Genomic DNA, 13,976 nt, shown 5'->3' with positions numbered 1-13,976 from the left:
CCAGTTTCATGAGTTGCTGCTCCTGCTGTGCACAGCTCACTCTACAGCTGCCCGGAGCCTAGTGTCCACGAATTGTGCAACAGGTCTGGGTCCCTGGAATTCTGGAGCACCAGGATCTTTATTTTGGGAGAAAATGCTTTTCATAAATAGCCTTGATCATGCTGTGAAAACTTTCCAACATGGCTCATTCTGACAAATGGGTAATTATACATCACTTTTCAAAATCCAGATTCTTCAAGGTTCTTACCTGCTTGATAAGAATCTGGTTATTGGCTTCCACCGAGTTTAGAATGGAGAGCTTGAGATCAAGAGAAGAGGCTCAGTAGAAAGGCATGCATGAGAATCCCTAGTTCCCACTGGTGTCAGTGAAATTCAGAGAGCCACTGGGCATCTAATCATGCAGGCATCTGCTTGAACAGAGCCCAGGGACAAAGACATCTGAGAATGGCAGAGCCTCCTGCAACGGAGAGGGTCCTATGCAGAGGGTTCAGAGAATCTCGGGGAAAGACCAATTGCTTAAGAGTTTTCTGAACCTGACTCAGTCATCCTGTAGGTTTGGGGAACCTGAGCAGCAAAGGTTAGATCAAGACTTCCATGAAGGATTGAATGTGTCCTTACAGTGTTATATTCCTGTCACTCTAAAGAACATGCATGAGTGTTTGAACCAAAATGATACAAGATGTAGAATTTCTCCTGAAAAAAAGGGGGGGACTTAGTCCAATTTACATATGAAGACTGGGACTCACCACCTGACATCTGCTAGCAGGACACTGCTTTGATGGGCTGTGAGAGCATTTAGAATACACACTGAGCAAAGCCCTAGAGCAAAGTGTGTTCTGTCCCAGCCAGTGTCCCTCAGGGACATTTTTTTTTCCAGTCCAGGAGGATGGAACAATGAGTCAGTCACCAGCATAGCACAAGTGTCATACCCACTGCATCACACAGACATCGGTCCATGTCTACCCTAAGATATGGTCAACCTCTGATTTGGGAGGTTGAGCCCTATTATGAAATTTTATATTAAGATGGGGAATGAGGGAAGAGGTGACACAGGTCACCATTGATTCAGAACCTGAGCCAGGGGAGAGATGCTCAGAAATCATAATGTGACTCTGCACTCTAGGTAGCCATGCCCACCTCAGAAATGTGAATGGACAGAGCTGTTAACACCCAGATGTGCTAGAGAGGACACTTAATCAGCCATTTGACCAAGACAGATTTGTAGTGGTTTACAGATGTGAATCAGAGGTGAGGTCTGCTTCCTTTGAGAAATATACCTACTGATTAAAGAGCTTTTGGAGAGTTGGGATAGAACATGACAGCCCATCCCATAGCGGCCTGTCCTGCAGTGGCCCTTCCCGAGGTGGCCTGTCTCAAGGTGCCCATCCCTCAGGATAGGGCTTGGTTTTATTGTACAACAGTTCATACTTGATCCTGCAGGACAAAGGGTGGCCTGACTGGGCACAGAACATTCCAGCAGCCCGAGAAAACCTGGCCTGAGTTAGGCAAATCCAAGCTGTCTCAGCTCTAGAAGAGGGAAGGGAAGCGTGTTCTGGTACATCTTCCTCTTGTTATGGCATCCATGAGTGCTATCAACAGGTGCCTTCTGTTGACTATGACCCGTACTTCAACACACATCCTGTATTATGGATCACCTTCTGCCTCAAGTGTGGAGAGACCACACAACTTCTGTAGATGTGCCCTATTTTCCTGCCTTAAGATAGGTGAGCAAAGGAAAGAGGACACTTCAGGTCAGACGCTGTCCTTGTCTACACATCTTCCACTTGGGTCAATTGTTATAATTCGACAAAGCCAAGCCTAGTGACCAAGAGACTTGATCTAGGGCTCCGTGGGGCACTAGAGATGTGCCTGCCGAGTGCGTCGTGCACTGATTCCAAGGCACGCATTGTTCATTGTGTCCTCCCAAGTCTCAGACAAGGAGTGACAGAGCCACATTCCTTTTTCAATGACCGCAGTTTGGCACTTCTCCCCAATTCTGTCCTAACAGCAGACTCAGTTTGGAGTCAAGGATGGGACTTCCCTGTGAAGACACTTGAGATAAAGTGGTCATGCAAGAGCTGCCTTCCAGTGACTTCATCCTGAAAATTCCATCCAATGGTTTAGGTTCTCAGTCCCTTAACGACCAAGCCAGTCACATGGTACAAAGGGCAGAGTGGTTGTAGGATGGGAGGAACTGCATTGTCTGTTGGAAGGGAGGGTCTCACATGAAGAGGATATTTAACTCACGTCCTTTCAGACGCTCAAACACCGATACAGAGCAGCACTAAGATGCAGGAGCTACCGATGCCTTGGGTTGTCGAATGCAGGAAGTGCCTCTAATGCCACCAAACCCCTGTGAGCTCCTGTCCCGGGACCTTCAGTGTCCTCAAATCCCCAACTGCCTTCAGTCACACCAATGGACCCAGGTTCCCAGATCTCCTAGTGTCCCCGGTTTCCCACTGCCCCAAGGTTCCAAATGAACCCAGCATCCTCAATGTACCCAAGTCTCCAAATGGAGAGAAGCCAACAGTGACTGGAGATGTATAAATGCCCAGTCTCCAGTGAATCTAGATTTTCAAGTTTCCCTGGTATAATGCTTAGGATGCCCTGGCTTGCCGAGCCCCAACTACAGCCTTCCCTGGCCCATTTTCTACAGCTAGAGCAGCAGACCCATGTCAGCCTTGGACAAATGAAGCTTCAGCCTCAGTGGAAGCTCCAGTTCCCAGCGCAGCTCTTTAATATTTATCATTTTTATGTGTATGAGTGTTGTGCCTGCATGTAAGTGCACCCATGTTGTGCAATGCCAGCAGAGGACAGAAGAGGCTTTTGGCTCTCCTGGAACTGGAGCTACAGTTGTTAGCCGCCATGTGGGTGCTGGGATTCGAACCTGGGTCTTCTGCAAGAACAGTCAGTGTTCTTAAGTGCTGTGTCATCTCTCCAGTGCAGCTCTTGATGCAGCTAATGAAGAAGCCCAGCCGCAACTGCAGCCCCAGCGGAATCTGCTCAAGAGCTCTGGGCTATAGATCAATGACTTGAACACAGATCTTGACCCTGCATTCCATCCTGTCTTCACCAAGACCTTTTTACCTCCAAAGTTCCTCTCAAGCCTCGACTTCTATGCAGAACCCTTTGTGACACTACAGTGCAGCAAGGAGGTGACAAGGCAGAGCAGACTCAGGACAGGTCTGAGTCTACTGGGCTGGGGGGAGTGGGTGTCTGCCCTGCAGATGCCAGGCCAGTCCTGGTGATGGCCTCCCAAGCTGCTGCCTGTGAACACTGAGCCAGAACTGAAGACTGTCCCCACCTGGTCATGAATGCCCCCACTGACTACTTGGGGACCAGGGAGGATGATCATGGATTTCTAGGACCAACGGTGGGTATCTAGGCACAGGGTCTCCTATAGGTGCCACTGCCCAGATCTCTACCAGCTCCTGCACTGTGTTCTTAGTTGGGCTCTGTTGGTGCCACTCAGAACTGGAACTTTGACAGTTTGTTCACTTAAGTTGTGCCAAATGAACTGAGCCCTAGCTGTGTCTTGATTTTTATTGATGTTATTAGGAGCTGGCCAGGAAGTCTGATAGTCCCTTCTCCACCTCCCCCTGGTGCTGGGAATTGGGCAGGAGCACCACACCCTGGTCCTTTTTCTCCTCTGAGACAAGGGATAACTCTACCCAAACTGACTTGGAATTTTCGCTGCACCTCAAGTGCGGAATTTGGGATTCTCTGTGTGATTTAATAGAATGTACATATTTGTGACACGTTTCTAGATTTTCTATTTTGAAATAGTATCTCAGTACACAAAGCAGCCTGCCCGCCATGGTCTGCCCATCCTCCTCGTCTGACTTGAATGTGGAGGTTACAGGTATGAGCTAAGAAGCCTGACTTTGATCTTCATTTGGTGATTAATGTGTTATACGTATTCCTCTAAAGAATAACACAAGTGTTTTAAATTTTAACTGACCAAGGCCATATCCCTCAGTGCCACCCCGCTCACCCCATGTTTATGTCGGAATTACTGCAGGTCATCTCTAGGTTATGTACAGGTCTCACATTGACCAAAGATGGTCAGCTGGAGTCTGAGCTTGCCTGCAACTCCAGCAACTGAGGGAGAAGTCAGAATCTCTTCCAAGATGCCCTTCATGACCCAGTATTATGAGAGAAACTTCCTGGGTTTCCACTTGGGCCTCTTCTATTCAGCTCATAGGACCTCCGGGAACCAGTCTGGATGACACTGGTCTCCTCTTACTATCTGAGCAGCAGAGAGTAGGAACGTTGGCAGAGTGAACGCTGCCTTGTATGCAGTATGCTTAAGTCCCTCATACCACTGTTTATCAATCCCACAGAAATTCATGGAAACAATTCACTGATGGCTTCTTGTCCATGTCTGTTGGCAAAGCTTGGGACTTTTGTAGCATTCGACATCCTAGAAGCATTCAGACGTGACTGAAAAGGATTAGAACAGTGAACGACACAATGACTTTCCTTAAGTCCAAGGTCAAAGGGAACATGGGCGAGATGTTCACTCTGGCTGCAGGTGACATCCTTGTCCCTTTCACAGGAAAAGTCAAACTTGAGAAGCAACCTCAGCAGCTCTTTGCCCCTTGTGCAAGATGGTGTGAGACATGTGGGAGATGGGTGTTAAGAGTCACAAATCCAAGGATCCTGCAGCCTAAATACCTTTTGGGAGGGGCTCAGGTATAGTGTGCTCAGGAGGGGTCTGACCTGCCATGCCCCAGCTGCAGTCTTCCCTCGTCCATTTTCATCAGGCAGAGCAGCAGACCCAAGTTGGTTGTGGGCAAATGAGGCCACACCAGACCCAGCCTCAGTGAAAGATCATGTTTCCATTGTAGCTCCCGATATGGTCCCCACGGTAGCTCCAGCACAGCTCCATCCCAATAGGAATATGCTCCAGAACTGTGGGTTATAGATGACAACTTGGACACAGCTCTAGACTCTGTGTTCCATGTCATCTTCAGAACTTTTTACCCCAAAAGTTCCTCTCCACTCTAGAGTCCTAGATGGAACCCTTGGGCTTTGACAATACCGTGCAGCAAGAAGAGATGACACTGCAGAACAGGACTCAGGACAGTTGAACCTATGGGGCAGAGGAGTCACCTGCCTGTGGTTGAATTCTGCCACACAGTGAGATTTAGTGTCAGTGTAACATCTTACTGCCTAATGGCAGTAGCTTGGACCATGAGCACACAGGAAAGAGTTATGATGCCATAGCTTAAACATGGATCCAGCCCTGCACACAGGGGAAGCATCAGGACTTCTACTGGGATTTGAGAAACTCAGCACACCCTTTCAACTCTCCCAGGCCAAGGGTCAGCCTCAGAAACAGTGAGCACACAGTAGGGAGAGGACTTGTCCAAGGTTGCCGGAGGTCCAGAAGCCCTGTTTTACATCATATGCAGCTTGGAGAAGAACTCTTCAGGGCACCTTGTAACTTCAAATCCCTAGAATACCCATGGATGCTCTTGCTAAGACTTTATTATCCACAATGGGGAAAATGACAGCTCATCACTGACCGGCACTAAGCCTCCCTGGAAAAAGACAGGTGTAATTGACTAAGGGCTGTGGCAAAGGAAACCGCTCCAGGTCAACATCCCACTCAGTCATTGATGAATTCCCCGCGTGTCAGGCATGGTCACTGCAGGTCCTCATGCCTGCCTGTTCAGTCAAGGAACACAGGTCCTCAGGCAAGGAGCCCACAGAGGAAATTACTTGGAAACCACAAGTATTAGGGCTTGTCACAGCAACGGAATGAAACTAGAACAAGGAGAACTGTCCTTATACAAGAATAGAAAGCTGCTACGCTTGTGGAGCTCAAGTCCTGCCCCTTAGCCTCAGACCTGAGGATGAAATTGTAAGTATTAACAGCTTCTAGCTAGGTGAAGAATGGGCCCTCACAACCTCAGCTGGCCAGTTGCCACCAGCACAGGAATGGCTCTACCTGGCCCAGTGCTTCAACAGGAACCAGTCTGGAAGTGGCAGGCAGCGTTCAGAAAACAGACAGCATGGAGGCCGAGCCAAGCTTCCCTCCAACATGTCTCTTTCTGCCCAGTGCGTAATCATGCATCACTTCAGAAACCAAATCAGTTTTATTACAGAAGAGAAGCAAAATAGCTCAAGTGGACATTGGTCTACATCTCTTAATCTGCAGAGTTCTGTTTTCTATCACAGTTTAGGTGAATCCAGAGACCATTGCAGACCACACTGCGACAATGTGTGTCACCGAGATGTGCACGTGACCTAGTGTTGTTTGTACCCATTTCACTTATTTCACTTTTGAGATCAAGGAAGAGAATCCTCTCAGTGCTACACAAATGCCACACTGGATTGTCCATGGCAATGTCCCAGAGGAATGCAACACTGTTCCCATGTTTGAGCTAACATGTGTGGCCATAGGATCTACAAGCCATGACCCATGACAATCCTCCACATACATCAGGGTGGCCTTATCTGCAAAGGGCATCATGTTGCATGAGAATGCAGTCTGCTCTACTTCTGATACCTCTAACCCAGTGAGAAATACAAGGTGTTCCCATGGCATTTGGGATCCACATACCAAGACACTGTTACCCAGTGATTCTAATGCAGGCATTGCTTATGTCCTGATTCTCAAGAGTTGGGATGGAATGACAGAGCTCCGTGACTTTGGTTAACGGCTGCAGTTTGGCACTGCTCCCTAAGACTGTCCTGACAGCAGACTTAGAGTCGAGGATGGGACACTTAAGTGGTCATGCAAGAGCTGACTTCTGACTGCATACTGAAAATTCCATCAAATGTGTTAGGTTCTCAGTCCCTTAAAAATGACCAAGGCCAGTCACAGGGTAGCAAGCGATGGGGTTGCAGGATGGGAGGAGCTGCTGTGTGGGTGGGAACAGAGGATCCAGTAAGGAGAGGATATTTAACCCAGGTCCTATGAAGCTAAAACACCAGAATCAAGCAGCACCGAGATGTGGGAGCTAATGCCCTAGATTCTCGAATGCAGGAAGCTCCTCCAGCACAAAATGCCCCTGAATTCCCATCCTGGGGCCTTCAATGCCTTCAGTCCAACCAATGCTCTCATGTTCAAATGCTCCAAGGTCTCTGTGTCCCCAGGAAGGGGACCAGATGTAGCACTCAGGAGAATGTGCTGGCTTCCCAAGCTCCAGATGTACCCATCCCTGTCAAATGTCCACCAGCCAGAGCAACAGACCCACATCAGCCTTGGAAAATGAAGCTTCACCAGACCCAGCCATAACTGAAACTCCAGCCTCAGAGGCTCCAGTTTCCAGGGATGCTCGAGATACAGCCCCCGCAGAAGCTTTGGTTGTAGTTGTAGCCCCAGAGGAATCCGCTGCAGAGCTCCGAGTTATAGTTCTCCAAAGCTTGGGCACAGCTCTGGACCCCGGGTTCAGTCCTGTCTTCATCCAGGCCTTTTTACCTCCAAAGCTCCTCAGGTCTAGACTTCTACATGGAACCTTAGGCTTTGACAACAGAGTGCAGCAAGAAGAGGTGACACTGCAGAGCAGGACGCAGACAGGTCTGACTCTATGGGGCTGGGGTAGTGGGTGTCTGTGTCCTGCATATGCCAGGCCAGGCCCTGGTGATCAACAGCCTCCAAAGCTGCTGCCTCTGGACACTGGCTGCTGTCAGTGAGCCAGACCAGAGGACTGTCCCTACCTGGCCCGAGTGCCCTCACTGACTTCTTGGGGGTCCAGAAGCATGGCTGTGGATATCTAGGACCAAGAGTATGTTGCTGGGCAGAGGGTCTCTTGCAGATGCCCAGGTCTCCACCAGTTCCTGCCCTGTGTCCTCAGTTGGGCAGTGCTGCTGCCACTTAGAACTGGGTCATTGACAGCTTGTTCACTTATGTCGTCGTAACAACTTAAGTGTGCCCTGACTGTGATCTTATTTTTATTGATGTATTAGGGGCTGGCCTGAAAGTCTTGATACTGTCTCTACCTCCCAGAGTGCCAAGAATTGGGCATGAATCACCATACCCAGGCACCACAATTGGACATTCGGTATGCTCAGTCAAAAGAGCAGCATGAGACTTCAACTTTATCAGATGAGCTATGAGTTAGTGGCAGACAGTGGGTACTAAACAGCACTACCGTGAGCCCGTCATCCTAAGATATCCCTTATTAACCATCCTCATGTGCCACGTGGAGGGTTTAGGAAGACACTTGTGTGACCTCATGGCCCACAATGGAAAAGGTTTGCTGGTTGTTTAAATCATCTTTGAAAGAGCACTATTCCAATTCAACAGATGGTGAGACTCCTGATGTTACTAAAGTTAACATCCCTCAAAAGGCATTAGAAAGTAAAAATCTTGGTCTTTACTCCAGACTTGAGAGCAATCTTCATCAGAAGGTCCACACACTGAAGCAGACAAGTGAGATCCTTGTAGCAGCATCTTGGCTCCTCTCAGCACACACCACCTCGATCAGCATCATCTCCCCTCGAACTCAGGACAGGGATGTTATTGATGTTATTTAGAGAAACCTACTGGCAGTCACAGTGGGGAGAGCATGGTCACCCCAATACTTCATGGTCAGGTCCCAATCTAGTCTAGTATTAAGGCAAAACTGATTTTTCTGGTTCATCACTCCCCCGCCAGCCCCCCAGCAATGCAGCTCCATCCCCTTGTGCTGTACAAAGTCCAGTTGGAAAGCCTCCAACATGCATGGAAGAACTAGGAAAGGAATGTGAGAAATGGCCATGCTCAGAGCCAAGAAGTGACTCACAGCTCATCTAAGCTCTTCTATTTTACAGGGTCTCTCCTGGTAGAATGGACTCTCCCAATGTCTCCCAGGCTCTAAGCCATAGACAGGAGAATCTAAGGACAAACACCAGTGACAGTAGAATGCCTGGTTCAGAAAGTAGAAAGGATAGACCCTTGAGGGCCAGAGTCAGGAAGCCAGTAGAGAGGGGAAGGAAATCAGCCAACCTCTATGAGAAATGCCTAGCTGGGGAGAAAATTAAATGCTCTGTATCAAATGTGTGTGGGTCAGGCCATATTTAGATCCTTACCTCAACTGTATGATGAAATGATGCTCATGGTATAAAGTATGATTATGGGATATTAGATGAGATCAAGAAATTCAGTCATTTTCTGTGATATGACGATGGGAATTCCTCAGGAGGTGGTCATGGATATGACAAAGTAGGAATAAAATTGATGGACTCAGTGCTAGGGAAGGAGCATTGCTACTGAGTTTGAGGACAGGATGTGCTATGCTATTGAGTTCCAGGCAGCTTGGGCTGCAGAGAGACTGCCTCAGAACAGACAAAACCCAAGACCTTTCCCAAGTCTGTGGCAGTGGTGTGATTAATGTTCCTGAGAGTGACCCTGTCCCTCAGTCTGCCTCTGAAGTTTCCTAGAACAGTTTTAAAGAGCAGAGTCAAGGACTGATACACATACTAGTCCTCTGTCTGGTCTACAGTTTGGATGACAACCCAGAGAGTTTTATCCCAGGGTTCTGCCTTAAGTCACTTAATTCTAATGCAAGAGTCTTGTGTCCCAAGAGTCTCAGAATGGTCAAAGATGTAGCCCTAGAACCTAAAGCTTGTTTCAGTTTAACATGTTCATGTCTAATATGACAGGTGGACCCTTGGAGTAATGACAGCTTGTAATTGAGATGACCAAGGCAATCCAAAGACATTCATGTTGTGTCTACTCTCTACCAGGGCTGTTTCAGAAACACCAGCAGCAGTGACAGGAAACACGAAGAGAAAGGCAGTGAACCTGTTGACACCGGGAGGAAGATTCTGGCAGGCAGTAGGCTCCCATGTCTGTCCACACAGGAATATTTCGGAGTCAGGGTGAGGGAACAATGGGGCCAGAGTGACATCCCTGATCCCGTCAAGATAAATCCATTCATGCACCCTGTTGCAAAAAATCATTGCACTGGAGGACCCAGTTTCAAGTTTCTCAAGTGAGCAATTTTAAAGGGAGCTGGTCGCATGAGCCTGCTCCAGCTTTTCCCACTGCACTGAGTCCCGAGGTCATTCTGCATCAGGTTTTCCCCTTTCCCACAAAGGATGCTGAGAAGCACCCAGTACTGAGTGAGACCAGCTCTGCAGACACCAAGACGTGTCAGTTCCCAATGCAGCACCTGTTTTCGGGGACGCTGTCTTCCATGATGGTTGGAGGGGTTCGGTACCAGGCTCCTCCTTTGCCTCTTCCATGATTAGAAGCCTTAACTGAACTTGAGGATTCTATTGTTGTGGTCATAAGGCTACAGAAACTTCTGTTAAAAGGACCTGAAGTCTCTTGTGCCCGTCTATGGGAAGGTTTGCTACAGCACCGGTGAAGACAGTGACTGGAGATCTACCTCACGTCTAGCAGCACAGTGCTGAGGCATCACATGGAAACTGTTCCGATGAGTCATGGTGTCCACTTGAAGAGCTGCTTCTAGGTCTGCAATGTCAGCAGGCGAAGATTCATTCTCAGTTGCATCAAGACATAAGTACCAATGCCAGGCCCTGGCCTTGGGTCTGCGGATATAATGGACACCACCCACTCCCCAGCCCCATAGATTCAGAGCCGTCCCGAGTCCTGCTCTGTAGCATCACCTCTTCCTTGCTGCACTCTATTGTCGAAGTGCAGGGGTTCTACATAGAAGTCTAGGGTTGAGGTGGTTTTGGAGTGAAAAGGTCTGGAGAACAATGACAGAACTCAGTTTACAACTGTATCCAAATCGTTGAGAACTTTAAGTCAGAGCCCTTCAGCTGATTTGAGGCTGCAGCTATGGCTACATCGGGAGCTGCCCTTGCAACTGGAGCTTCCCCCAAGGCCGGGGGTGGGGGTGCAGCTATGCTGGGTCTGGTGCGGCTCCATTTGCTCAAGGCTGACCTGAGTCTTCTGGCTCTGGCTGGTGAAGTGGGCCAGGGACTTGGCAAGCCAGATGTCCTCCCCAGTGGATCCAGGCTGCAGAATCCTGGCCCTGGCCCCAGGTGAGGAATGGAGCTGCAACCACAAGTGCTCAGCCACAGGGACCCTGCACTGGTAGGGCCGGGAACATGGCCTCAGCCTCTGATGCAGGCTGACCAGACTCAAGCTCCAGGGTTTCCACACATCCAATATGGCAGTTGTAGAGGCTTCTGGGCTGCTTTGGGAGTATTTAGTCCTGTGGTTCTTGAGCCACATCTTGACCTGGTTACTCATTCCTGGTAACCCTTTGTGCCAGCTCCATGCGTGTCCCATAGGTTTCTCATAGGTGCTTGCAGTCTTTGAAGTGCTCCTCTAGCACTTTCTGCTGCTCCCTTCTGTACACAATTCAGTCCTGCCACTGTTCATAGCCAAGTGTCTATGAACCATTTAATCTAGGTACATGGAATTCTGGGCCCCCAGGCTCTTCAACATTGGCAGAAAACACTTCACCAGGACCATTGATGGTGTAAAGAAAACCCAATATGGCTCATTCAGAAAAAACAAACCCTAAGTTTATAGATTTTGTGACAAGAATGTGTTTATTAGCCTCTACCTGTTAAGAATGGAGAGCTTCATTGAGATCTTAAAGAGAAGAGATTCAGTAGAAAGACATAGGAATCCCCAGTTCCCATTGGTGTCAGTGAAACACTCAACATGATGGGCATCTAATCAAGCAGGCCTCTGCTTGGACAAGAGCCCAGGGACAAAGACATCTGAGAACAGTGGCAGAGCCTCCTGAAAGAGGGTCCCTACATCGAGGGCTCAGAACCTTGGGGATATACCAATTCCTGAAGGGTCCTCTGAACCCACCTCTGAGTCATCCCATAGGTCCAGGTCACCTGAGCAGTAAAGGTCAGATACAAGATGCCTATGAAGGTCTATGTTTCCTCACATAATATTCCTGTTGCAGTAAATACATATGAATGTTTGAACCAAAATGATTATTGAATTTTTCCTTCTGAAAAACTTGAGAGTCTATCCTTTGGAGCAGGGGCTCATAGTTATGACACATGGTGTTTTGTACATATTTGCAATGTGTCCAGGTAAACAGCATCATGAGCACACAGTTACTTTCCTAACTAGAACAAGAATCAAAGCGATTGATGGAAGGACTGATGGGATTTTGCTTACTACATTTCACATATGTAGGCTGGGGCTCAACCCTCCTGATAGCTACTAGAAGGACACTGCTTTGATCAGCTCTGAGAACATTTAGAATACACTGAACAAAACCCTGAATCAAAGTGTTCAGTCCCAGCCAGTGTCCCTCAAGGCCAAGTCTTCTGAGTCCAGGAGGATGGAACAATGAGTCAGTCACCAGCACAGCACAAGTTATACCCACAGCATCACAGACACCGGTCCGTGTCTACTCCAAGACATACAAGGCCAAGATTTGGGCTCTGCAGGAGATGAGCCCTAACAGAGGAGATTCTAAAAATCTGAAGATGGGGAATAAAAAGTGACACAGGTGCCCGAGTCAGGGGAGAGCTCTTCAACTCTCAGAATGTGACCCTGTCCCCCAGGTAGCCATGCTACCTCAGAGAAATGCCAATGCAGGGAGAGCTGCAGGCACCCAGATGTGCCCAGATGCAACACTTAATCAGCCTAAGGACGAAGATTTACAGTGACTCACAGATGTGATCCAGAGGGGTCTGGTTCCTTTGAGGTCTAGACCTATTGATTATAGAGCCATTGGAGTGTTAGGTTGGAACATGAAAGTCAGTCCCTCAGTGATCAGTCCCTCATGCCTTGGGGCTTGGTTTTACTGCAGATCAGTCCATATCTGATCCTGCAGGAAGTGGGGCCTCACTGGGCACAGCAGACCCTGCCAGCAGCCCAAGAAAGGCTGTCCCAAGTTAGGCAAATCCAACTGGGGATGGCTCTGGAAGAGGGAAGGGAAGCATGTTCCAGTACACCCTCCTCTTGTTACAAGTCCAGGAGTGCTGTTAGCATGTGCTCTCTAACCATTCCTCTGCAACACAACTCATCGGGGCCAGTAAGAGAGAAAGGACCCCAAAAGTCAAATTAAAACCTCTCACAAACCCACAGGAATGAGCACAAGCCTCCATGAATTGGGTGTGAGAGAACCAGGTATAGAAAGATGTAAGGTGCCTAGATCATACTGTGCTCTACAGCAGTGACATGCCCATGGGCTTCAGGTCACATTAACAATGCCAGCCCGAGGAGGTCTGTGGTATAGACCAAACTTAGAAGGCTTACAATACTGAGTGAATCAGGGACGAGGCCAGTGTTTTCTTGAAGTAGAGAAAAACACTCATCTCAAACTTTCATAAGATTGAGTCCTCTAAGTCCTACACATGGGCTTATAAATCTGGGCGGTTCCAAGGTCATTATTCAGAAGAAACATTTAAGGCTAAAATTTATCCCACAATCAAAGCAGGAACTGGCCCCCTGACAGATGTTTACCTGACCGAGCAGCCAGGTCAGCATCCTGTGGCAGGACTCATCACCTTCATAGGAGTCTTGCCAAAGCTCTGCTCCGAAAAAACAACCTGGAAAGTTCAGTCAAGTGGTCAGATTATCTAGAAGATTCTTCATCTGGATTATCCTGTCCTCAGAGTTTGAAAGACACACTGAGTGGGGTGGTATAGATCATCTTTAAGGATGTCCTTCCATGACCCATGTAAGAAATGCTCAGAGGAGACCACGGGTGAGGACTGCAGGTGAAGTCAGACTGTTCCCTGTCCATTCCACCTCTGCATGAGGTCATCAAGGTGAACATGAGGAAGAAGCCTGGTCATCACCAGAAGTTCTGGTCATAGAGACTCACTGGCATGTGGGGGAATGCCTGCCAAAGCCTCCATGATTTTAGGTCTCCCAACGCTGGTGACCAAAAGGAAAAAAAAAAAACAGGTCTGTATCTAGTTGGGTACAGGCTGGGGCTGTGGATGAATGTGTGCACACTGCTCTAGGCTTAGAAATCCTGGTGGGACCTTCCTTTGAGAGAAAGGCCATCTCTTGAGCTGAATATTCTCCCATCACTGTACTAGCAGCATGCCCCTTACATCATTTTAAGAGAAATAACCAG

The sequence above is a fragment of the Nannospalax galili genome, unplaced genomic scaffold (assembly GCF_000622305.1).
Source record: "Nannospalax galili isolate Female #2095 unplaced genomic scaffold, S.galili_v1.0 scaffold120, whole genome shotgun sequence".
NCBI lineage: Eukaryota > Metazoa > Chordata > Mammalia > Rodentia > Spalacidae > Nannospalax > Nannospalax galili.
The sequence above is the reverse complement of the archived record's forward strand: the minus strand, read 5'-3'. Positions refer to the sequence as shown.